At 42.4% G+C, this 25523-nt stretch overlaps 1 protein-coding gene across 1 annotated transcript in view; it reads right to left on the bottom strand.

Annotated features, from left to right (window-relative positions):
• LOC139409250 (ephrin type-B receptor 1-like) overlaps positions 1 to 25523 on the bottom strand; it is a 196000-nt gene that overhangs the window by 150017 nt on the left and 20460 nt on the right. The window lies entirely within an intron of this gene.

The following is a 25523-nucleotide window of genomic DNA, read 5'->3' as shown; positions in this document are numbered from 1 at the left end:
CATGCCAACAGCCACACCTGGCTTGAAGGCAGAGGGGTTCAAATGCAACAACAACTAACACAGCTCACATAGACCAAAATGTGCTGTTTTGTGGCTATTGGTGTCATTTCCCCACAATTTATATATATTTTTCAAATGTGATCAGTCAATAACAGCAGCCATTTTACAGAGAGAGGGTCTGGTCCAATCAACTGCCAACCAATCAACCACCCCATGCAGAATCCCCCCAAAAAACAATTGCCCTCACCCCAACTCACCTTCCTACAAGTGCCCTCAACCCATCCCCTCCAATGATGTATATAAACCGTGGATTTCTGATGCTATGTATTGGCCATTGAGAGGCTTTGTAGCCACTGGACGGCCATATTGGCACTCCCCAGTAGGAGCAGTCCTCCATAGGAATGAATGGAATTCTACAGTATTTCAATGACATTTATCAAGGACAAGTATTTTTTGTAGTGGTGTAGTGGGGTCAGTAGCATTAGTTCTCTCTAAAAATTTTACTTTAAGGAAAAATGTAAATATTTTAACTAAATGTATTTGTATGTTTAGCTCATATAATTTAGAAGTATGCATTAAGGTGTCTGTAATATAATAAATGTGGACATTAATAAATCAATTTCTATAGCTTCCAAAATATTTTTTACGACGACGAGGGAGTGCCAAGTTGGAGGCACAGTGGCTTCAACCCAGCACCCCTATCAGTAATCTAGTGTATATATAAATCACTGATCCCTTCCCACTCATCTGCAAACTGGTCAGGATAAAACCATACTGTATTTTTTATATTTCTTTATTTCTCTGTATACAGCTACTTATTCCTAGTCTCGATGCAATACCCATAATGCTATACAATAACTATTGTGGTTTCTTTCAGGGTTACAGTTCATCATAGACCCATTGAGACACTGACCACTGGCTAGCAGAATAAGTGTTGAGCCCACTGAGGTCAGTGCCTGTGGAGGGTGTTCTCTGTAGTCAGCAGAGGAGAGCAGGGCAGAGGAGATGAGAGCAGGTCCAGGGCCAGGACCAACCACAGGGTGCCTGTCTGCCTTTCACTCCCACAGAGCTCAAAGCCACACATTAATCCTATTAGGGCTTCCTCAGTCTTAGTAGATCATCAGACAGAATATCTCAGAATTTTGCATGGAAATATAGGCTCTTTAGATTGACACCCATGATAGATGTTGTAGAAAAGACACTCCAAGACCAGCTACAGAACATGTAACAACAGGATGTTTCTGTGGGAACAAGGGTGTGTGGGCCTAGCTGTATTTTCATGTTTATGTAATTTGCTGTTAGCTTAGGCGGGGGCAAAACAGAATGGAAATAGCCATTTTGATTAGCATGTCCTGTGAAGCAATGCATCCCTAGCCTGTACCTGGCATCTGTTTGTCATTCACCATGTGAAGCTGCTGCAGGCGTAGTAAAAACCCCTGGGACAAGAGACAACGGAAGCCTCCAGAACAGCACTAGCCAGTTGCCCAATCAGTCAGCCAAGCGTTCTGGGGGTTTAGCACGAAAGGAGCCATGCAGAGCCTACTGTATCCTTACAGAGACCCATAGAAAAAGCCACACCACAGTCACACTACCCCTCCTCTGCAGCTAGGCGAGGGAGGGTGACGAGAACGCAATGAGCCAGAACACGTTAACATCTGTGTTCAGTGTTGAAGTAAATCCATTGCATTTCCCAGCAGTGTGCCAGCTGTGCTTTCCAATGATGGCACACTTATTCAGCTACCAATACCTGGGGATAGGTATTCTCAGAGGTCGGTATTGTAGCAACTTTAAGATTATAAGTTCATTTTGTGGCATAATGGCATCACACAGTTTCACCAGAGAAACACCTTCCTTTATTACATTATGACACAGCAACATCATGAGCCAACAACAATACCACAGAACAATATCACAACATAATTTATTCCTACTCTATAAAACATCCCTCTACCAACTAGTAAGTAATGCAATACAATGTATATTAATTCCACAATGCAACATCACAAAATGAGCTAGGATACATGACAGAAAAAGCAGTTGTATGGCAGGACAACCAATCTCAAGATGATTTTTATGACACTGGTCATTCCTACTTATCTGTTTTAATATCCTGTTGTTATTGTCAAATCAAATTTTATTGGTCACATGGGCCGAATACAACAAGTGTAGACTTTACAGTGAACTGCTTATTTATGAGCCCCTAACCAACAATGCAGAGTTAAAAGGTCTGAAAGATATTTGCTAAATAAAAAAGGAGACAGTAACTATAACGAGGCTAAATACAAGTACAAGTGCCAGTACTGAGTCAATTTGCAGGGGTATGAGGTAAGTGAGGTACTTGAGATAATACAGTACGTACATGTAGGTAGGGTTTAAAGTGTCTAGGCAATCAGGATAATAAACAGAGTAGCAGCAGCATCTGGGAAGAGTGTGAAAGTGTGTCTATGTGTGAGTGTGTGGCGTAAATATGCATGTGTGTGTGTTTTGTGTGATAGCTTATGTAGTGTGTGTGTGTTTGAGTGGCAGTGTAGTATGTGTGAGTGTGTGGGTAGAGTCAAGTGAGTGTGCATATATAGCCCAGTGCAAGAGAGTCAGCATAAAGAAAAACAATAAATAAATATGTCTTATGGCTTGGGGGGGTCAAAGCTGTTTAGGAGCTGGTGACTGATGTGGTAAACTCCTCAATGCCATCAGATGAATCACGAAACATATTCCAGTTTGTGCTAGCGAAACAGTCCTGCAGCTTAGCATCCGCTTCATTGGATCACTTCCGTATTGAGCGCATCACTGGTACTTACTGTTTGAGTTTTTGCTTGTAAGCAGGAATCATGAGGATAGAGTTGTGGTCAGATTTGCCAAATGCAGGGGGAGGGAGAGCTTTGTATGCGTCTCTGTGTGTGGAGTAAAGGTGATCTAGAGTTTTTCCCCCCTCTAGTTGCAAAGATGACTTGCTGGTAGAAATGATGTAAAACAGATTTCAGTTTTCCTGCATTACAATCACCGGCCACTAGGAGCGCATCTTCTGGATGAGCATTTTCTTTTTTGCTTATGGCCCTATACAGCTCGTTGAGTGTGATCTTAGTGACAGCATCAGTTTGTAGAAGGCATATGCAGAATCTCTAGGAATTCTACTAACCAGATGTAAAGTGAAACGTGTCCCTCGCTATCAAATAAACATCTGAATCCAACTTTTGTCTGAACAGCACCGTATTCCTGTTGAGTTAGACAGCGGGCTGCCATTAGACCACACACCTCACATGAGGGTCACATTGTTTATTTGATATGTTTATTGGATATGTTTATTTGATAGTGAATGTCACCTTTTACTTTACATCTGGTATGTTGAGTTCCTAGAGATTCTACATATGCGTTTGTTGACAGGAAAAGTTTTTGGGCTGAAGCCGGCTATATTGTTGTAGGGTTATATTCCATCGCCAGCCACCAGAATGATGCACAACTCAGGGAGTCCCACCAATACACAGACTTCTGATGTTGTGTCCCAAAGCTAGGCTACACTGAATGCTGTGTAGGAAAAATTCACACATGAAAAGTATTATGTGCCCGTGGATCTATTTTTAGAATCGCAAGCATGACCCAATTTATTTGTAGACGTTCTTAGCCAAGCTTCTCTGGGTGACATGTTACACCATGAAAGTACCGTCACTTTTAATCACAACAAGGTGATCATTCAGTGATTATCCTTGGACACACCTGTCAGGATGGAGGAATGTTTCAAGTATAGCTATATCTGGCATTCTTTCACACAAGATCTGAAGATTTTTTTGTGCTAGAGATCTAAATATGGTCTGTTTTTATTATGTACAGTATGTCTCCTCAGATTTGAGTGCCTTCAAAAAGGTTGCAAGTCTGGATATTCAAAGTAAAGACATTTATCAGGAAAGGTTCAAAACTTGTACAGGTTCGGTAATAGTGTGATAAACATATTGCACAGACATAACGCCCTTCTATGACACACTGTACTTGTTATGGTTGGCCAAAATGGCCAGCTACTGTGGCAGATCTAATGGTCCAGATGATCTTCTCTTAATACAAATATAACTACAACCTTAGCCACTATGGAGCTTAAAATAGGAAAAAGAGATGGCAATAGAGAGAGCATAGATGATCTCTGGCCATGTATGTTTGGTCAAAGTATTTATAGAATGGACAATCAATGCACGTTGCTGTACAACATGACAAATTAGTCAATAGTAGAGTTCATATTTCAATAGCCTGACCCACTGAAACACTGCGGCTAATATGAATACAATATCAATAATGTCAATAATAATAATGTTCAGCGACGGTTGGCCATTGTCCTCACTCACGGAGTTCAAATCTTAAGTTAAAAAGTTCTACACGATGGCATCACCAAAAGTTAAAACATTTTAAAAACAGCGATCTTCAAACACTATGACATTTGCGGTGATGCGGAGAGCAAGAAAATACCCTCCCTCTGGCTAGAAACTTGTTGAAGGTTCTTTTAATCCTACCCTGTGATGTCACAGAGAAGTATTTTTTTAGGACCTTTCTGCTTATCTTTTTAACCACAGATCATAGAAACGAGTCGTTTCCACATACACTATATATACAGAAGTATGTGGATACCCCTTCAAATTAATGGATTCAGCTACTTCAGCCACACCCATTGCTGACAGGTGTATAAAATTGAGCACACAGACATGTAATCTCCATAGACAAAAATTGTCAGTAGAATGGCCTTACTGAAGAGCTCAGTGACTTTCAACATGGCACCGTCATAGAATGCCACCTTTCCAACAAGTCAGTTAATCAAATTTCTGCCCTGCTAGAGCTGCCCCGCTTAACTGTAAGTGCTGTTATTGTGAAGTGGGAACGTATAGGAGAAACAACGGCTCAGCCGCGTAGTGGTAGTCCACACAAGCTCACAGAACTGGACCGCAGAGTGCTGAAGTGCATAGCGGGTAAAAATCGTCTGTCCTCGGTTGCAACACTCACTACCGAGTTCCAAACTGCCTCTAGCAGCAACGTCAGCACAATCACTGTTTGTCAGGAGCTTCATGAAATGGGTTTCCATGGCCGAGCAGCCGCACACAAGCCTATCACCAGCGCAATGCCAAGCGTAGGCTGGAGTGGTAAAAAGCTTCGGATTCTGGAACAGTGGAAACGTGTTTTCTGGAGTGATGAATCAGTCTTCACCATCTGGCAGTCCAACGGACAAATCTGGGTTTGGCGGATGCCAGGAGAACGCTACCTGCCCCAATGCATAGTGCCAACTATAAAGTTTGGTGGAGTTTGGATTAATGGTCTGGGGCTGTATTTCATGGTGTCCACATACTTTTGGTCATGTACTGTGTGTAGACACTGGTATGGTGTTGGAGATGATGAATATGAGGTTGAAAGTGGCGGAATTGCCCTTTAACAACACATCACAGGTGCAACTATATCTGAAAGCATATTTTCCCAATAGATGTATCAACAGTTTATTTTTGGAGACTGCCCATGGATTCAGGGCAGAGATGGGGTTTCTTTAGACAGACTGTAGGCGAGAGTGCTAGAGGTCTTCACGGATCCACCTGTAACCGAAATACCCAAGACCTGAGCGGGTCTGGATCCAGAATTCTAAATAATGTCTTGGGTATGTGTAATAATCTGATCCAAACGAGACTGCAGTGTTTATAGAGAGACAGAGAGAGAGCGAGACAGAGAGAGAGAAATTGTATAATTTATGCTGCTGCTCTTGGTTTTCACGAGAGTGGCGCGTGTAGCTTATTGTTGCCCGATCATAAATCATCAATGCTAGGATAGGATATATCTAATCAATTGAAGATGGAATTAAAATTACAGAATTAAAAATTAAAGGATAGCTACAACGACCAAGAGCTAACAGGTAAGCCGTTACTTAATGTTCTGAATGGAGTTGTTGTTGTTTGCAACTGTGTAGGACAAGAAGGCACATGCAGCCTCAATTAGACTAGCTAGCTAGCATCTCAATGTTTTTTAAACCTTTATTTAACTAGGCAAGTCAGTTAAGAACAAATTATTTTTCACAATGACAACCTAGGAACAGTGAGTTAACTGCCTTGTTCAGGGGCAGAACGGCAGATTTGAACCTTGTCAGCTCGGGGGTTCAATCTAGCAACCTTTCGGTTACTGGCCCAATGCTCTAACCACTAGGCTACCTGCGTCTGATGCAGTCAAGACAGGCACTACGTATATATATTGGATGATAAATAACCTAGATGATAAATAACCTAGCTATGGCAGCTGTTATTATACTATAGCGTGAGTCGGCTTGATTGGTTGCTGTCTCTCGTCTCTCCCCCCCCCCCCCTCCCTGCTCCCCATGTCACTCGCTCACTCACAGTAGCCTACACACAGCACGCACTGCCCCTGCTAGAGCGGCACCCTCTCTACCTCACGCTTTATCAGCTCCAGTTAATAAAGTATCTTAAAAATAGCCTTTTCTGCTGCTTCCCTCACTCGGATCGAGTCTGGATCCGACCAGATCTATACTAATCGAGTCTAGTTGTCATCGGGTCCATTTGGAACGGGTCTCTATATTATTATTTTTGTGCATATCGGGTCCCGGTGAAAAGCCCCAGGTTCATTTCGGAACTGAATGTCTCTAGAGAGCGCTCTTTATGCCCTGCCAATCATAAACCTTATTTTTCCCCCAATAGGAAAACACAAGAGTATGGATTTGTGCAATTCAAACACAGAGGGGTACAGGCATTGATCATGAAGGCGAAATGTGAAAGAATACACACAGTGTCACCCCACGTACAAGCTGTGACTGTATAGCCCCAGACACTCGCAATCGATACAAATGGTTTAAACAACTCAATTAAGCCCGTGATGGTCATGGGATTTTGGAGGACGGTAATTGGTCAGCCAAATGGCCGCGGTCACCGTAATATATACATACACTGAGTACACAAAACATTACAAAACATGATCCCTTATGGATGTCACTTGTTAAATCCACTTCAATCTGTCACGCCCTGACCTTAGAGCCTTTTTATGTCTCTATTTGGTTTGGTCAGGGTGTGATTTGTGGTGGGCATTCTATGTGTTGTTTTCTATGATTTTGTGTTTCTATGTGTCGGCCGGGTATGGTTCTCAATCAGGGACAGCTGTCTATCGTTGTCTCTGATTGGGAACCATACTTGGGGAGCCCTTTTCCCTCCTTTCTGTGTGGGAAGTTCATTTTGTTTGTGGCCCTTAAGCGTCACGGTCGTTTTGGATTGTTTATTGTTTTCTTGGCGTCATTTTAAATAAAGGAAAATTGTACGCTCACCACGCTGCACTTTGGTCCAGTTCTTTCGAGGGCCGTGACATAATCGGTGTAGATGAAGGGGAGTAGGCAGGTTAAAGAAGGATTTTAAGACTGGATTGTGTACGTGTGCACAGTAGCGGTGCATGGGTAAGATCACTGGGGAAGACAAGCCAGGAAAAAAAGGCTATATTTTAACCTACAGCATGTGCTGTGATAATTGCATTGTTTGCTCTTTAACCTGTTAGTAAAAACGTATGCCTTGCCACCGTGATCCGGTATATAGTCCTAACAGGCTGACTACACCGCTCACGTCACGTGCGCGAGCGTTGCAAAATACATTTACAAATCTATATTATTCAATTATTGTTTATTATTGTCTCTCAAAGCACTTCATGATGACGGAAGTGAGTGCTACGGGGCGGTAGTTGTATAGCTCAGTTACCTTAGTTTTCTAAGGGAACAGGGACAATGGCGGCCCTCTTGAAGCATGTGGGAACAGCATACTGGGATAAGGATTGATTGAATATGTCCGGAAACACACCAGACAGCTGGTCTGCGCATGCTCTGAGGACACGGCTGGGAATGCCGTCTGGGCCTGCAGCCCTGCGAGGGTTAACACGTTTAAATGTTTTACTCACGTCGGCTGCAGTGAAGGAGAGTCCGCAGGTTTTGGTTGCGGGCCGTGTCAGTGACACTGTATTGTCCTCAAAGCGGGCAAAAAAGTTATTTATTCTGTCTGGGAGCAAGACATCCTGGTCCGAGACAGGGCTGGTTTTATTTTTGTAATCTGTGATTGACTGTAGACCCTGCCACATACCTCTTGTGTCTGAGCCGTTGAGTTGCGACTCTACTTTGTCTCTATACTGACGCTTAGCTTGTTTGATTGCCTTGCCGAGGGAATAGCTACACTGTTTGTATTCGGTCATGTTTCCGGTCACCTTGCCCTGGTTAAAAGCAGTGGTTCACGCTTTCAGTTTCACGTGAATGCTGCCATCAATCCACGGTTTCTGGTTTGGGAATGTTTTAATCGTTGCTATGGGTACGACATCGTCAATGCACTTTCTAATGAACTCGCTCACCGAATCAGCGTATTCATCAATGTTGTTGTTTGACGCAATGCGGAACATATCCCAATCCACGTGATTGAAGCGTGGAATCAGATTGGTCGGACCAGCGTTGAACAAACCTGAGCACGGGAGCTTCTTGTTTTAGTTTCTGTCTGTAGGCTGGAAGCAACAAAATTATTTCCAGCTTATCCGAAAGGAGGGCGGGGGAGGGCCTTATATGCGTCGCGGAAGTGAGAATAGCAATGATCCAGGGTTTTACCAGCCCTGGTTGCGCAATCGATATGCTGATACAATTTAGGGAGTCTTGTTTTCAGATTAGCCTTGTTAAAATCCCCAGCTACAATGAATGCAGCCTCAGGATATGTGGTTTCCAGTTTGCATAGAGTCAAATAAAGTTCGTTCAGGGCCATCGATATGTCTGCTTGGGGGGGAATATATATACGGCTGTGATTATAATCGAAGAGAATTCCCTTGGTAGATAATGCGGTCGACATTTGATTGTGAGGAATTCTAAGTCAGGTGAACAGAAGGACTTGAGTTTATGTATGTTGTTATGATCACACCACGTCTCGTTAATCATAGGCATACCCCCCCCCGCCCCTCTTCTTACCAGAAAGATGGTTGTTTCGGTCGGCGCGATGCGTGAAGAAACCAGCAGGCTGCACCGACTCCGTTAGCGTCTCTCGAGTGAGCCATGTTTCCGTGAAGCAAAGAACGTTACAGTCTCTGATGTCTCTCTGGAATGCTACCCTTGCTCGGATTTCATCAACCTTGTTGTCAAGAGACTGGACATTGGCGAGTAGTATGCTAGTGAGCGGTGCGCGAAGTGCCCGTCTCCGGAGCCTGACCAGAAGACCGCTTCGTTTGCCTCTTTTACGACGTCGTTGTTTTGGGTCATCGGCTGGGATCCAATCCGTTGTCCTGGGTGGAAGGATCCGCAGGATCCGCTTCGGGAAAGTCATTTTCCTGGTCGTACTGATGGTGAGTTGACGTTGCTCTTATATTCAGTAGTTGGTCTTATATTCAGTAGTTCCACTCGACTGTATGTAATGAAACCTAAGATTACCTGGGGTACCAATGTAAGAAATAACACGTAAAATAACAAAATACTGCATGTTTCCTAGGAACGTGAAGCGAGGCGGCCATCTCTGTTGGCGCCGGAAGTCTATCAGTGTCATGGAAGCTGTGTCACCACTGACTGGATAATTGTTTAATTAGCTCAGTCAGCCTTTCCACCATAACCCAGCTTCCCCAGTTCAGTGTACTGGTACAGAGTTACACAAAATGGTCCTACACACACAATCACACATATGCACATGCGCACACAGGATGTAGCAGCCTTGACTGCTGTTTTCCCTGCAGAGGACCTGGGGAGCGATGGAGTGCAATTCATTTCTGCTCTCCAGGCACTAATTAATTACCTTCCTCTACGGTAGGTTGGCCATCAGCAGGCAGACCGAGAAAGACAGAGAGACATCTGCAAATAAAAACGCCAACATAGAGCACCACAGGAATCAGGAGTATAAGGATGATTAGGGTCAGCACTACATACAAGACAAGAGAAGTAAAACGTATCTTGCCATAAAACCCTAAAATATGAATCATCATTGTGGAGAACAGTGAAAAGTGATCTGAGGAGCTAGTCTTAGATCTTGGCTCTCCTGTTGCACTGATTGATTGCTTGCCCAAGATGGCGGAGTGAAGAGGGGGTTACCCACTAAGTACCTCTCACCCCCCATAGATGTCATCAGTGCGACTCCTGCTGCTGACAGAGTGATTGGAGGACTCGAGTGACTGGGCTCTGACTAAGTTGAACAGGCGGTAGATAGACATGCCATGAGAGAACATGGAGGACAGACCAGACTACCCAAAGCATGAGACAAAGCACCTTCTGAAAGACTCCATCCCTATGAATTTACAAAATAGTGTCCATTTTACAATGATTTCACTGAAAATGATGAAGGTGAACTCCTTAGATCTGCTTTCATCACATAATCACAGATTCTAGTTATAGCTTTTTCTATTTTGGTCCATGCAATTACAGACTCATCATTGGGTAAATTGAGTCTTGCAGCAGATACTATGGCGGTTTGTACACAGCTGTGCCTCAGTACCTGGCTGCTGTACATTAGCTGAGGAGAGACCCTATTACTGCTTCATGTAGACTGGACTATAAACCAGTACAGAGCCCTGGGATACATACACAGCTTTTAGTTGCGACACATTATGTACTCCATTACAGGCTTTTTACTAGCTCCTTCACAACTATGTGTAGTCTTAATTTTCTCACAGGACTCTGGAACAGTCTGGTATAGAATGCCAGGCAGTTCAATTCTGGATTCATTTGGATTTGACACCTTAGATTCCATTGTAATTGCTGTCAGTTCTCCAGACTTCCAACTCAGTATATTGTGTCTCGATATTCAACATGCTCCCACTGTGGAGACATGCATGAATTTCATACTGTCAGTCTGCCTGCCTAGTATTTGACTTGAGGAGATGACAGCTCAATTATCTGCTGATCCACTGAGCAGGGCTGAAGACTTTTGGGGAGCGCCTCAACAGGGGAGTCATTCTGAACAGATATAAGTAATCCTATGTTACTGGTGAGAGAGAGATATATAAAGCAAAGGTCTCTATTGAGAGACAAAAACCTTTCATATCTTACACTTACTCCAAATATCAACAGAAGGGAGTATTACTCATGCGACTAAGTCCTCCCTTGTGCATGGGGTATATAACTCTGACTGGTCATTTAAAAAGCCTGGCTTCAGATTGGAGCTCACAGAAATGTGATTAAAGTTAATTGCAGGCATCCATCCTTGCTGAAATATCTCACCTGGAAGCTGTGAGGAGGAAACTGTTAGCCAGGAATTAGTGAGACTCAGAACAATACCAGCTGCAAATGACTTCCCTCTCTGAGTGAAGGGATGAGACCCTTTCTCTTTGTCTCGCTCCCTCATTCCATCTTTTTCATATTCCCTCTGTGTCCAGAATGACTTGTATGGTCTTCTGCAGGAGACCATACTCAACCATACAGATATGTCTGGAGAATGTATTGATTCCTGAGGCACATGATGACACGGACTTAAAGAACAGGAACAATTGGAGTCTGAAAGGTACTCCTAAGGTATGGAAGAGTGAGAGGGACATAGGTATAGTTCTACCCAGATCAAACACAACACCGTGACCATGGAGAGAAGCATATTAAAGGAATCTGAAACAAAGGCTCTACAGAACATACACCCCCAGGGTGGCACTGGGTAAATATACTACAGAAATAAATTCAATACAGTATGCCTGACTGCTGTATGAGACACAATAGCTTTTGGCCGTAGGCACAGTTCTTAAGCTCCTATGAGGAATTATTCACCGAGTTACTGAGAGGGAAGGAATAAGAGTGATAAAATAGGAAAACGCAAAAAAAACGAGAGAGAACAGTTTAGTTCTTCTCACTTTGGGAAGCCAGGAAATAAATCTGATCCAACTATCCAATAACCATTCCAGCTGACAAACCACATTCTCCAAGTCCTTGTATGTATTTTTGATACAGTGTGTTGACTAAGAGTGAAGGAGAGTGTTGACAGGCTGTTGAGTAGACGCCACTGAACAACATTGGCTCTCTGTCCTATCCAAAGCCCTGAGCAGAGCTCCCTCTACTGTGATGACAGCTCTGCGTGATACCAATGCTACTGAAGAGAAGTGCTGACCAAATGTCACTGCCCAAACAGCCTGAAAAGTGACTGTCAGACATGCGCTAACCCTGTGTAAAAACATCTGGATTTTAAATACGATATGGCCAGGGGCCACTGAGACCACTTGAGTGGCAGCACAGAAGGGTAACCTGGGTCACTTGTGGAAAACGCCTCACGGACACTCCAGGTGAAGTGGCAGAGTGTTGAGGGTTTGGGGGGATTTGAAGCAAGGTGGTTAAGAGGGGGAAATATCCCTCATGTTCAAGAGAAACATAAAGGCAGTGTTTAATGATCTCCTTTAAGACTAAACTCAGCAGTGAAAGTGTTGAAACTCTAAACTCAGTTTTAAGTATGTGTATAATGTGTGTGTGTGTGTGTGTGTGTGTGTGTGTGTGTGTGTGTGTGTGTGTGTGTGTGTGTGTGTGTGTGTGTGTGTGTGTGTGTGTGTGTGTGTGTGTGTGCGCATGTGTTACACGTGTGCATGTAATGTAAGTGACAGGTGGCTAAATTCCATAGGCAATTTATGTTACCCTATGGCTGTGGCTTGTTTACGTTACCTGTCATGTTGGGTTAACCTGGCTAAGGGCTGATAGGTGCAGATGGACAGAGACAGGTGTGTACGTGTGCATGCCTGTGCGTGTCATAGGTATTTGGACTGGGGAGCAGGTAAAAAGGTCACCAGTCATGTGGCATGTGAGAAGGAGGAGCTGAGGAAAATTATGATTGGGATGAAGATGGGATTCAAGAAATATGGAGGTAGAGGAAGGTGGAGATGTGGAGGACGTATGTTTGGTACCTTAAGGGTAGAGGAAAACTTGACTCAGAGCAGCTTCTTGAAGAATAAGAGGTCTATCACTACTGGGAAAGTCATACTTTCCTAAAAAGACAAGCTGGTATGGAGTGCTGATATAAGCCCTCTCAGAGAGAAATCTGATTCTGGGCAGCTGTTAGGTGAGGTAGGGGCCTGTCAATGGGCCCTATGACTGAGGGCCAATGGTGGGGGGCCCGTGACTCGAGGCCTGAACTCCCCTCTGACTCTGAGAAGGGCTAGGCAACAGTACGTCTCTATCAGTATCCCTGGGGGAAACTTGACTCGGAGCAGCTGGCCGCCGTAGTCCCCCGGCGAGGGGTATATTTATTCCTCTGTAAACACTTCAAGTCCACTCAGGAAGAATGAGTCCCCTGGGACAATATTCCCGTATGCTCATTCAGTGGCTCACTCCAAAATCTAAGAAAATACTCCTCTCTATCTCTCCCTCTTATTTTACTTGGCCACTCTAAAATCTATCATCTCGTCTTTCACTGAGAAAGAGGCATGTGCTCCTCAGTTCTCTCTTCTCGATTTAGATGCGATCTCCACGGGCACCTATCCAGTCAGCCGTCAATCAGACGTGACATACAGTTGTAAGTCGGAAGTTTACATACACCTTAGCCAAATACATTTAAACTCAGTTTCACAACTCCTGACATTTAATCCCAGCAAAATTCCCTGTTTTAGGTAAGTTAGGATCACCACTTTATTTTAAGAATGTAAAATGTCAGAATAATAGTAGAGAGAATGATTTATTTCAGATTTGCTTTTCTTTCGTCACATTCCCAGTGGGTCAGAAGTTTACATACACTCAATTAGTATTTGGTAGCATTGCCTTTAAAGTGTTTAACTTAGGTCAAACGTACCACGTAGCCTTTCACAAGCTTCCCACAATAAATTGGGTGAATTTTGGCCCATTCCTCCTCACAGACCTGGTGTAACTGAGTCAGGTTTGTAGGCCTCATTGCTCGCACACGCTTTTTCAGTTCTGCCCACAAATTTTCTATAGGATTGAGGTCAGGGCTTTGTGATGGCCACTCCAATACCTTGACTTTGTTGTCCTTAAGCCATTTTGCCACAACTTTGGAAGTATGCTTGGGGTCATTGTCCATTTGGAAGACCCATTTGCAACCAAGCTTTAACTTCCTGAGTGATGTCTTGAGATGTTGCTTCAATGTATCCACATCATTTTTCTGCCTCATGATGCCATCTATTTTGTGAAGTGCACCAGTCCCTCCTGCAGCAAAGCACCCCCACTACATGATGCTGCCACCCCCGTGCTTCAAGGTTGGGATGGTGTTCTTCGGCTTGCAAGCCTCCCCTTTTTCCTCCAAATACAGATGGTAATTAAGGCCAAACAGTTCCATTTTTGTTTCATCAGACCAGAGGATATTTCTCCAAAAAGTATGATCTTTGTCCCCATGTGCAGTTGCAAACAGTCTGGCTTTTTTATGGCGGTTTTGGAGCAGTTGCTTCTTCCTTGCTGAGCGGCCTTTCAGGTTATGTCGATATAGGACTTGTTTTACTGTGGATATAGATACTTTTGTACCCATTTCCTCCAGCATCTTCACAAGGTCCTTTGCTGTTGTTCTGGGATTGATTTGCCTAAATGTTGACCTAAATGACTAATGATGATAAATACAATCCACCTGTGTGTAATCAAGTCTCCGTATAAATGCACCTGCACTGTGATAGTCTCAGAGGTCCGTTAAAAGCGCAGAGAGCATCATGAAGAACAAGGAACACACCAGGCAGGTCCGAGATACTGTTGTGAAGAAGTTTAAAGCCGGATTTGGATACAAAAAGATTTCCCAAGCTTTAAACATCCCAAGGAGCACTGTGCAAGCGATAATATTGAAATGGAAGGAGTATCAGACCACTGTAAATCTACCAAGACCTGGCCGTCCCTCTAAACTTTCAGCTCATACAAGGAGAAGACTGATCAGAGATGCAGCCAAGAGGCCCATGATCACTCTGGATGAACTGAAGAGATCTACAGCTGAGGTGGGAGACTGTCCATAGGACAACAATCAGTCGTATATTGCACAAATCTGGCCTTTATGGAAGAGTGGCAAGAAGAAAGCCATTTCTTAAAGATATCCATAAAAAGTGTTGTTTAAAGTTTGCCACAAGCCACCTGGGAGACACACCAAACATGAGGAAGAAGGTGCTCTGGTCAGATGAAACCAAAATTGAACTTTTTGGCAACAATGCAAAACGTTATGTTTGGCGTAAAAGCAACACAGCTGAACACACCATCCCCACTGTCAAACATGGTGGTGGCAGCATCATGGTTTGGGCCTGCTTTTCTTCAGCAGGGACAGGGAAGATGGTTAAAATTGATGGGAAAATGGATGGAGCCAAATACAGGACCATTCTGGAAGAGAAGCTGATGGAGTCTGCAAAAGACCTGAGACTGGGACGGAGATTTGTCTTCCAACAAGACAATGATCCAAAACATAAAGCAAAATCTACAATGGAATGGTTCAAAAATAAACATATCCAGGTGTTAGAATGGCCAAGTCAAAGTCCAGACCTGAATCCAATCGAGAATCTGTGGAAAGAACTGAAAACTGCTGTTCACAAATGCTCTCCATCCAACCTCACTGAGCTCGAGCTGTTTTGCGAGGAATGGGAAAAAATTTCAGTCTCTCGATGTGCAAAACTGATAGAGACATACCCCAAGCGACTTACAGCTGTAATCGCAGCAAAAGGTGGCGCTGCAAAGTATTAACTTAAGGGGGCTGAATAATTTTGCACGCCCAATTTTTCAGTTTTTGATTTGTTAAAAAAGTTTGAAATATCCAATAAATGTCGTTCCACTTCATGATTGTGTCCCACTTGTTGTTGATTCTTCACAAAAAAAATACAGTTTTATATCTTAATGTTTGAAGCCTGAAATGTGGCAAAAGGTCGCAAAGTTCAAGGGGGCCGAATACTTTCGCAAGGCACTGTATATCCACAGGTACACCTCCAATTGACTCGAATTATGTCAATTAGCCTATCAGAAACTTCTAAAGCCATGACATCATTTTCAGGAATTCTCCAAGCTGTTTAAAAGGCACAGTCAACTAAGTATATGTAAACTTCTAACACACTGGAATTGTGATAAGTGAAATAATCTGTCTGTAAACAATTGTTGGAAAAATTACCGACTTGACCGACTTGCAAAAACTACAGTTTGTTAACAAGAAATTTGTGGAGTGGTTGAAAAACGAGTTTTAATGACTGCAACCTAAGTGTATGTAAACTTCCGACTTCAACTGTACCTGGAGAAGGCAAGACACTGCTCTGTAAACACACCATCATCAATAAAGAGCTGGATCTGATTACAATACACAGAGAGAGGACGAGAGAGATAATTAGTGTTAGGGTTAGAATTAGGGTTAGAAACTAGCGTTAGTTTTAGGGTTAGGTTTGGGGGTTAAGGTTAGGTTTTTGGGTTAGGGTACTGCTTAGGGGTTAGGGAAAATAGGATTTTGAATGGGACTGAATTGTGTGTCCCCACAAGGTTAGTTGTACAAGACTGTGTGTGTGTGTGCTTGCATGTGTGTCAAATGCACACATAGTATTTATTGTGCACTAGCACAAGATCATATGTGCACATCGTGATATTTGTGCACAGGGCCACAATCATGCTCATGCATTTGTTTACACAGGAAATTTGAACTGTCAGTCAGAGTGAGTGACGCAATTAATCCACTGAGGTAAACAAGTTCTGAGGTTGACATCTGCCTCCAATCCCTCTTTTTATCTCAGGTGATAGGTTGCCAGCAGACATTTCACACAATACCATCACACACAGAGCTATGATTCACAGGGAAATATCCCTGTCTTCTCACTCCATTATGCACCAATAAAACAACATCTATTCAAAGCTGAATTAAAGAGTTGCTGTATTGCCAAAATGAGAAAGGCTTTAAAGCGCCAGCTGCAGCCGAAATCTGCTGTGATAAAGGTGTAATGACATTCCCTCGTGGCAAAATGGATTTTCTGGAAGGATATTAAAGGAGACTATTACCGTCAATCACTCATCCTACTAACTGATAATGTCTCTTTGATAAATAGACTTAAGGTCATAGATTCACGTTATCATAATATAGACCTACACTGTTGCTGTACGTCAGCCATCGTGTATTAGTTCTGCCACTCCCAAAAGATTTGTGTTTAGGTCACCATCACTTATACAATACACAGCAAATGAAGTGGTCAAGACACCCAGCAGGTTATTACTGTTGTGTTCAGTCCTTAGATCAGCCCCTTCCCAGTGTGAATGTGATGTGCATAGAGAGACATGTTTCATGAAGCCCGTAGTCTGCCCTGTGTGGACCAAGATGCAGGTGAAATCATGATACATAACAGAAAATCACTCTAATTTGTATTTCGCTATAGAAGGTAACATGAAAGTAAGCCAGCCTACTTACAGTAGAGATGGAAAAACATTTCCATTCCCTCCCTTAGTCCACAGAGCATTGGCTTTCTTTTGATAACAGAGTCCGGTTTGCACACTTGCTGAGGGTAAACACATTTTGACTAAAACGTTTAAGGCAAACACTTTTAGCAGGTACAAAGACTCAAAATATACTGTAGCAGGATTTCCACTGTGTGCTACTGTATGAAATCATAGGGAATCCAGCTTGGTTCTGCTTATGATAAGGGCCAATTGTATCAGTTAATTAAAAATCAACAATCATGTGACAATAGCCAGGGGGAAAGTACAGCCGGAAAACCTTTTTAATGCTTGGACTGCTCCGCCTTAACCTAAACCCGCGCAATGGCATTGTTTTACTGGGCGATTTCCTCAATGAATGATAACTGATACAGTGCATTCGGGAAAGTATCCAGGCTTTTTTCACATTTTGTTACGTTACATCCTTATTCTAACATGGATTAAATTGAAGAAAAATACCCCATAATGACAAAGTGAAAAAAGCTTTTTAGACATTTTAGCAAATGTATAAAAACGTAAAACAGAAATACCTTATTTACATAAGTATTCAGACCCTTTGCAATGAGACTTGAAAATGAGCTCAGGTGCATCCTGTTTCCATTGATCATCCTTGAGATGTTTCTACAACTTGATTGAAGGCCAGGTATGGTTAGACATGATTTGGAAAGGCACACCTGTCTATATATATAGGTCCCACAGTTGACAGTGCATGTCAGTGCAAAAACCAAACCATGAGGTCGAAAGAATTGGGGAAGTGTACCAAAACTGGGGAAGTGTACCAAAACATTTCTGCGGCATTGAAGGTCCCAAGAACATAGAGGCCTGCTTGGGTGGCCCAGCCATAGCCGGACTTAAACACCTCTGGAGAGACCTGAAAATAGCTGTGCAGCGACACTCCCCATCCAACCCGACACCAGAGCTTGAGAGTGTCTGCAGAGAAGAATGGGAGAAACTCCCCAAACACAGGTGTGTCAAGCTTGTAGTGTCATTCCCAAGAAGACTCGAGGCTGTAATTGCTGCCAAAGGTGCTTCAACAAAGTACTCAGTAAAGGGTCTAAAAACGTATGTAAATGTGATATTTAAGTAGTTTATTAAATGTATTCTAAAAAAACGCTTTTGGCTTTGTCATTGTGGGGTATTGTGTGTAGATTGATGAGGAAAAAAACAACAATTTTATATATTTTAGAATAAGGCTGTAATGTAACAAAATATGGGAAAAGTCAACGGGTCTGATTACTTTACGAATGCAGTGTATAATGGGTACATTTTCTTATTTTCTGAATATAAGGATATGACTCCATGCCAACAAGAGGGAGTCTACAGAATGTATATATGTGTGAGAGAGTGAGTGAGTGAGAGAAAGAGCAAGAGAGCGACAGAGAGAGAAAATTGAATATAAGTGGAAAGAACAAGGGGAAAAACATCCCCCACCATGCATTTACTGTCCATTTAAAATCCCCTCTTATCCTCTATTCGGACATGAAGTATATATTCATACCATTACTTCACACAAGACACTCTCCTCTCTACAGTCAGATGATCTCATGATACCCTCTTTCTAACCTCGTAGCAGTGAGGGGTAACCTACACCCCAGAGAATCAAGGTGTGTCTTTAGCAGTGTTGGGCAGTAGTGAACTACATGTAGTTCAGCTAGAAATGCAACTACCTCTTGCAGTAGCTTGGTGGTAGTTGAACTAAATTAAATGTGTGGTACTGTTTTTAGTAGCGGTGTAGCTAACTACTGGAACAACACTAGTTTTTTTGCAAAAATAAAATATGGGTGAAGTACGCAATAATTTCCTTTATTTTTCAGCATTAGACCAGCCTAATTCTTACTTAAACCATAGTTTTGTGGTTAATAGGCTACGTTACACATTCTGTTAACATCTGACTCCAGAGTGATCTGTTCTTGCAATTGGTAGTCTATGACAGTGGACTACTAAGTAACTTTAGTTGAGTAAACTATATTTTTCTTAAGGGTAGCTTTAGTGTATTTTAACTTCTTCCAGTGTAAAGTAATTGGTAGCTTGGTAAACTATATTTTCTGAGTAGCTTCCCCAACACTGGTTATAGCATTGTTAGGCCATGGCATGACTAGACTGTACCCGCTTCATTGTGACTTTGTCTAAGGTTTTCTGTCATAATGCAGCTGCACTAAACTGTACTCAGAATCATCCTGACACTCATATTCCCCTCAGGTTGAGTTCCACTACAGTACATGTCCTGAGCAACAGACTATGTTTACCTACTGTAGCCCTGCCACTCTCTAGACGAAGGACTCTTCAAGGGCACGCAAGATGGAACTCAAACCCTGGAAACATGAACTGCTGGATTAGATAATACTTCCACATGTAATTATTCTAATAGAATGAAGTGAAAGATCTAACATGTGTAACTGGGTCAGGTTGTAAATTCCATTCTATGCTTGTATGTTAATTTCTTTGTTTTTATCCTCACAGGTATTATTCTCCCAAAACAGTGGTTTATCTCCACCAAACATGACCTCAGCAAAAACAACATTATCTAACAGAGGCAGCCAGTGAAAATACATGTTTTGGGAAAAGCTTAGGAGATTAACTAACCACCTCTGCCCTTTACTGAGTAGAAGTCTGGTGCTGTAATTCCCCACCTGAATGTCAGTGGCATAACAGACATACATCACCTGCCTTAGCCAGGAGTTATTGGCACATTAACCTTTAGACGGTGTGAATATTCCAACCCCCCAAAATCTCAAATTCTCACTAAATCTGAATGCTACAGGAGTGTTTAACGTTTTTTTTTTTTTAACAGTTTACTGACTTAAAGCAGAAGCAGGACTATTTACTTTGGAAGCAGGCCAAGCCAGAAGAGACAGGGATGTGGAGCAGAACATAACAGAGAACAGCGTTCTAAACTAAACCAGGATAAGAACCTGGGGCTGGTGTGTGATCTTCTCTCTTATCATGACCCTGAAAGTTTGCTTCAGACTGCTTTCTAATATCTGTTCTATCTCCTTATGTACGGTTATGATAGGTTCCATGTGATTTTACTCAAGTATTATTTTTAATATACAGTGGAAATATATCCGGAAGAAATGGAAGCCATTGGAGCAAAAAGTGGAGTATTTTGAATTCAATTTGAGTATTTGGAATTCAATTTGAGCAAACTGACCCCTGTTTCTGTACAGCTATATTTTTGCTACAGTTATTTCTCTCGGTAGGGGTGACTGCCTTCTATTGCTGTTCAATTCACTGTACCAGTCACCTATGTAACATGTCTATTGTTATTACATCAATAGCTATTTCATTGATTAAGCCATTTACCAACAGCAGTCCCCCTTCTCCTAGTATGACGGTGGTATTGAATGGAAAAATAATATAATTAACTGTGACAAAGACAGGTTTCCTGTACAGCAGTCATGAGCAAAGTTCCTTTAGAGTGCAGCAGCGCATGAAGGATTTTGCTGTGCGTTTCCTCACATGCTCCCCTGTGACCCCTCGCGTGGCGATTAATTCATTCTCCCTGAGCAACACCTTCTTGCTGATACAGCAATCTTTTCCCCCCACTTCAACAGCGATCTGCAGATGGTGTTTTAAATGACCTGCAAGTCCCGGTATCTTGTCTCTCGTTGTTAGGAGTGAAACTCGGGGCATTGAGGGAATGGTGGTAACTACCGGAATAAATTGGTGAACACACTTTGTCCCTTTAAACATTCACTGCACACGCAGCTCAGGTGCATCGAGGGTGCTACTTCTCACTAAAACAGAAATAATGAAGGGTTTTAAGTGCGGCCATACACTATTCATGACATACATATTATATATATATTATTATTATATATATATATATATATTTCTCACATCAGATCATCAACCAACCTGCACCACTCCTCACAGGAACACCTGTATGGCCAATTAGCCTGGTTTGGCATTGGCTTTTCAGTGTATTTCTATAGGCCAGGGGTATTCAACTCTTACACTACGAGGTCCAGAGCCTGCTGGTTTTCTGTTCTACCTGATAATTAATTGCACCCACCTGATGTCCCGGGTCTAAATCAGTCCCTGATTAGAGGTGAACAATGAAAAAACACAGTGGAACTGGCTTTGAGGTCCAAGGTTGAGTTTGTGAGCTATAGGCTATGGTAACATTGAAACATTGTTTTGCAGTTATGTCAAGTAAAGTGTTTCCCTTTATGTGTCCTGTGAACTATGTCTGACTTACCCTATGCTCTTATAAAAAAGATTTCCAAAAGGGTTCTTTGCGGAGAGATAGGTTTCTACTAAGTACCTTTTTGATCTGAAGAACCCCTTTTGGAAGACAAGGGTTATTTGTAAGGCAAAGGAATCTACCTAAAACCTTTAACATCCTAAGAACTGTTTTTGAAAGAAGGGGTCTGATGATTCTTTAGAAGGCAATAAAAATGATTTGGAAGGCAAGACGGGTTCTACATAGAATCATATCATATTTCCCAATTTTCAGAATTGTTTGTTTTAATATCTGTTTTTGCATGTAGAGTTGAAGTCGGAAGTTACACCATACACCTTAGCCAAATACATTTAAACTCAGTTTTTCACAACTCCTGACATTTAATCCCAGTAAAAATTTCCTGTCTTAGGTCAGTTAGGATCACCACTTTATTTTAAAAATGTGAAATGTCAGAATAATAGTAGAGAGAATGATTTATTTCATATTTGATTTCTTTCATCACATTCCCAGTGGGTTAGACGTTTACATACACTCAATTAGTATTTGGTAGCATTGCCTTTAAAGTGTTTAACTTGGATCAAACGTTTCGGGTAGCCTTTCACAAGCTTCCCACAATAAATTGGGTGAATTTTGGCCCATTCCTCCTGACAGACCTGGTGTAACTGAATCAGGTTTGTAGGCCTCCTTGCTCGCACACGCTTTTTCAGTTCTGCCCACAAATGTTCTATAGGATTGAGGTCAGGGCTTTGTGATGGCCACTCCAATACCTTGACTTTGTTGTCCTTAAGCCATTTTGCCACAACTTTGGAATTATGCTTGGGGTCATTGTCCATTTGGAAGACCCATTTACGACCAAGCTTTAACTTCCTGACTGATATCTTGAGATGTTGCTTCAATATATCCACATAATATTTCTGCCTCAGGATGCCATCTATTTTGTGAAGTGCACCAGTCCCTCCTGCAGCAAAGCACCCCCACAACATGATGCTGCCACTCCTGTGCTTCATGGTTGGGATGGTGTTCTTCAGCTTGCAAGCCTCCCCCTTTTTCCTCTAACCATAACAATGGTCATTATGGCCAAAAAGTTACATTTTTGTTTCATCAGACCAGAGGACATTTCTCCAAAAAGTACGATCTTTGTCCCCATGTGCAGTTGCAAACAGTCTGGCTTTTTTATGGCGGTTTTGGAGCCTTTCAGGTTATGTCAATATAGGACTCGTTTTACTGTGGATATAGATACTTTTGTACCTGTTTCCTCCAGCATCTTCACAAGGTCCTTTGCTGTTGTTCTGGGATTGATTTGCACTTTTCGCACCAAAGTACGTTCATCTCTAGGAGACAGAACACATCTCCTTCCGGAGCAGTATGACGGCTGCATGGTCCCATGGGTTTTATACTTGCATACTATTGTTTGTACAGATGAATGTGGTACCTTCAGGCGTTTGGAAATTGCTCCCAAGGATGAACCAGACTTGTGGAGGTCTACAATTTTTTCCCCGGAGGTCTTGGCTGATTTCTTTTGATTTTCCCATGATGTCAAGCAAAGAGGCACTAAGTTTGAAGGTAGGCCTTGCAATACACCCACAGGTACACCTCCAATTGACTCTAATTATGTCAATTAGCCTACCAGAAGCTTCTAAAGCCATTACATTATTTTCTGGAATTGTCCAAGCTGTTTAAAGGCACAGTCAACTTAGTATAAGTTAACTTCTGACCCACTGGAATTGTGATATAGTGAAATAATCTGTCAGTATATAATTGTTGGAAAAATTACGGTAGATGTCCTAACCGACTTGCCAAAACTGTAGTTTGATAACAAGAAATTTGTGGAGTGGTTGAAAAACTAGTTTTAATGACTCCAACCTAAGTGTATGTAAACTTCCGACTTCAACTGTACATTGATTGACTGATTGATTGATACATTCTTCGAAACAAATCCATTCTGTTAGTATTTGTACTTATTGCACCCGTTACTGAGATGGTTGTTCCAGTTTGAGATCATCTCAGTAGTCATTCTGAATGCAGGTTGCAGGAGCAAAACAATCTACTTGTTGGATATCCTAACTCTGGCTGGATTCCAATAGGAATTAAACATCACTTTGCAAGCTAGCAGAGTGTGACTTGCAGGTCTGAATTGACCTTTAAACCAAGAGTTTCCTAACATTACTGTGTTAGGGTATAACTGGGCTCTCAAAGAAAAGCCTTATGATGTATGTAAATAATTGAATTTTAAAGGCTAATAAGACTGGTGGAACTGTTCATAGAGATTTCTGGGAAGAACCTTTAGATGATGAAATGGTTCTTGGTAGAACTCTTCACAGGGGGTTCTAGGCAGAACCCTTCAGAATGGTTCTAGGTAGAATCATATACTGAGGGTTCTATGAAGAACCCTAAATACAGGTTTTTTTGGAGAACCCTCTGCTACCCAGCACCAAAAAGGGTTCCCCTATGGGGACAAACTGATGAAACCTATATGGTTCTACTTAGCAACCTTTTTTTCTGAGAGTGTAGGCTACAAGTGGGCCTACTAGGTTTCCAAAGAACTAATGATGAAAAGCAATTCTAATGGAGAACAAGCCCTTACTATGGAAGTACTGCATCAAACAACACTCTATGCTGTAGGCACAGAAAGCAGAGAGTACTTTAACACCACATATGGAAAACCCCAAAGCTATAATTTCAGTGTTGTTTGAATAAGAAACTAAGAGAGAAAGAGAGAAAATGGTGTTTATGACAGATATGGGAATTGAGGTTGTTGGCAGACATGCATCTCTGTGGTCAGTGGGAGAATCTTAGTGGATGAGGGTACTGCTTATAGAGTGTTGTGTGAGGTGCTGGAGATAGAAGTGGTGAAATGGCCCCGGGCCTGTGGTACATTTTTCTCCTGGGCTCCCAAAGGCTCCGGCCCAGAAAGCTATAGCACACAGACAACCAGTCTCCCTGACTTTCTCTCTCTCCCTTTACTTACCCACTCTTTCTTTAGATCTCTCCTTCACTTTCTCTCCACACAGAAAGTCTGTGAAATAACTTGATGGAAGTAAGACAAGGTTGAATTCAACCACCGGGACAACAATGAGGTTAGTATTATAAATGTGCCTCAAAAGAGAGCCTGACAAAAAAGTAATAAGCACTTGATTACACTAAAATGTGTGTGTTTTGGATAATGTGTTGCATGAATAATATTTTCCTGAACTCAAGATAATTTGACTTTCCTTAAATGTAGGTTTGGTGCCAAAATGGTTTGGAAATCCTATGGAATCATTATTTAGTACACACTTTTGGGTGTTCCCAATTACATTTTGGGGCTCCCGAGTGGCACAGCGATCTAAGGCACTGCATCTCAGTGCTAGAGCCAACACTACAGACCCTGGTTTGATTCCAGGCTATATCACAACCAGCCGTGATTGGGAGTCCCCTTGGGCGGCGCACAATTGGCCCAGCGTAGTCTGGGTTAGGGTTCGGCAGGCCGTCATTGTAAATAAGAATTTGTTCTTAACGGACTTGCCTAGTTAAATAAAAGGTCAAATAAAAATAAAAACATTCCCAAAACATAATCCCTAGATTTCAGAACAACAGGAAAGAGGAGATTACCCTCTATGGGGGCCCCACACATATACGGAGTACTGAAATACAATATCTATTCTATCCGTCTGAGGCCAGGTACCTTTGTATTGCTTGAACTTCAGTGACTCAAATAGACTGAAACATCATTCCAGCTACTCCTAATAACAGGCCTGGTTGTGCTGGTGTGAAAGCTGTGAAACTTTATCTGGGAGCCATGGTAAACACAGGTTTATATGTTGTAATCCCTGATCATTTGGAACTCAGGGGCCTCCTTCTCACTCTCTCTGAACCCCTTTAGGGGTGGCTCTGGGCGACAGGGCCCATACGGATAGGTTCGCCCAGGGCCCTGGCCACAGCCCTGAGCCGATTACCTCTTAAGCTTCTTTTGGCAAGTTGGGACAATAGAGTTAAAGCTGTGGAGCCTTTAAACAGGCTCTGGATAACTGCTCTGACTGAGCTGATCCACTCTCACACATTCCAGGAGTGACCTTC

This window comes from Oncorhynchus clarkii, chromosome 5, assembly GCF_045791955.1.
Source record: "Oncorhynchus clarkii lewisi isolate Uvic-CL-2024 chromosome 5, UVic_Ocla_1.0, whole genome shotgun sequence".
NCBI lineage: Eukaryota > Metazoa > Chordata > Actinopteri > Salmoniformes > Salmonidae > Oncorhynchus > Oncorhynchus clarkii.
The sequence above is the reverse complement of the archived record's forward strand: the minus strand, read 5'-3'. Positions and strand labels throughout refer to the sequence as shown.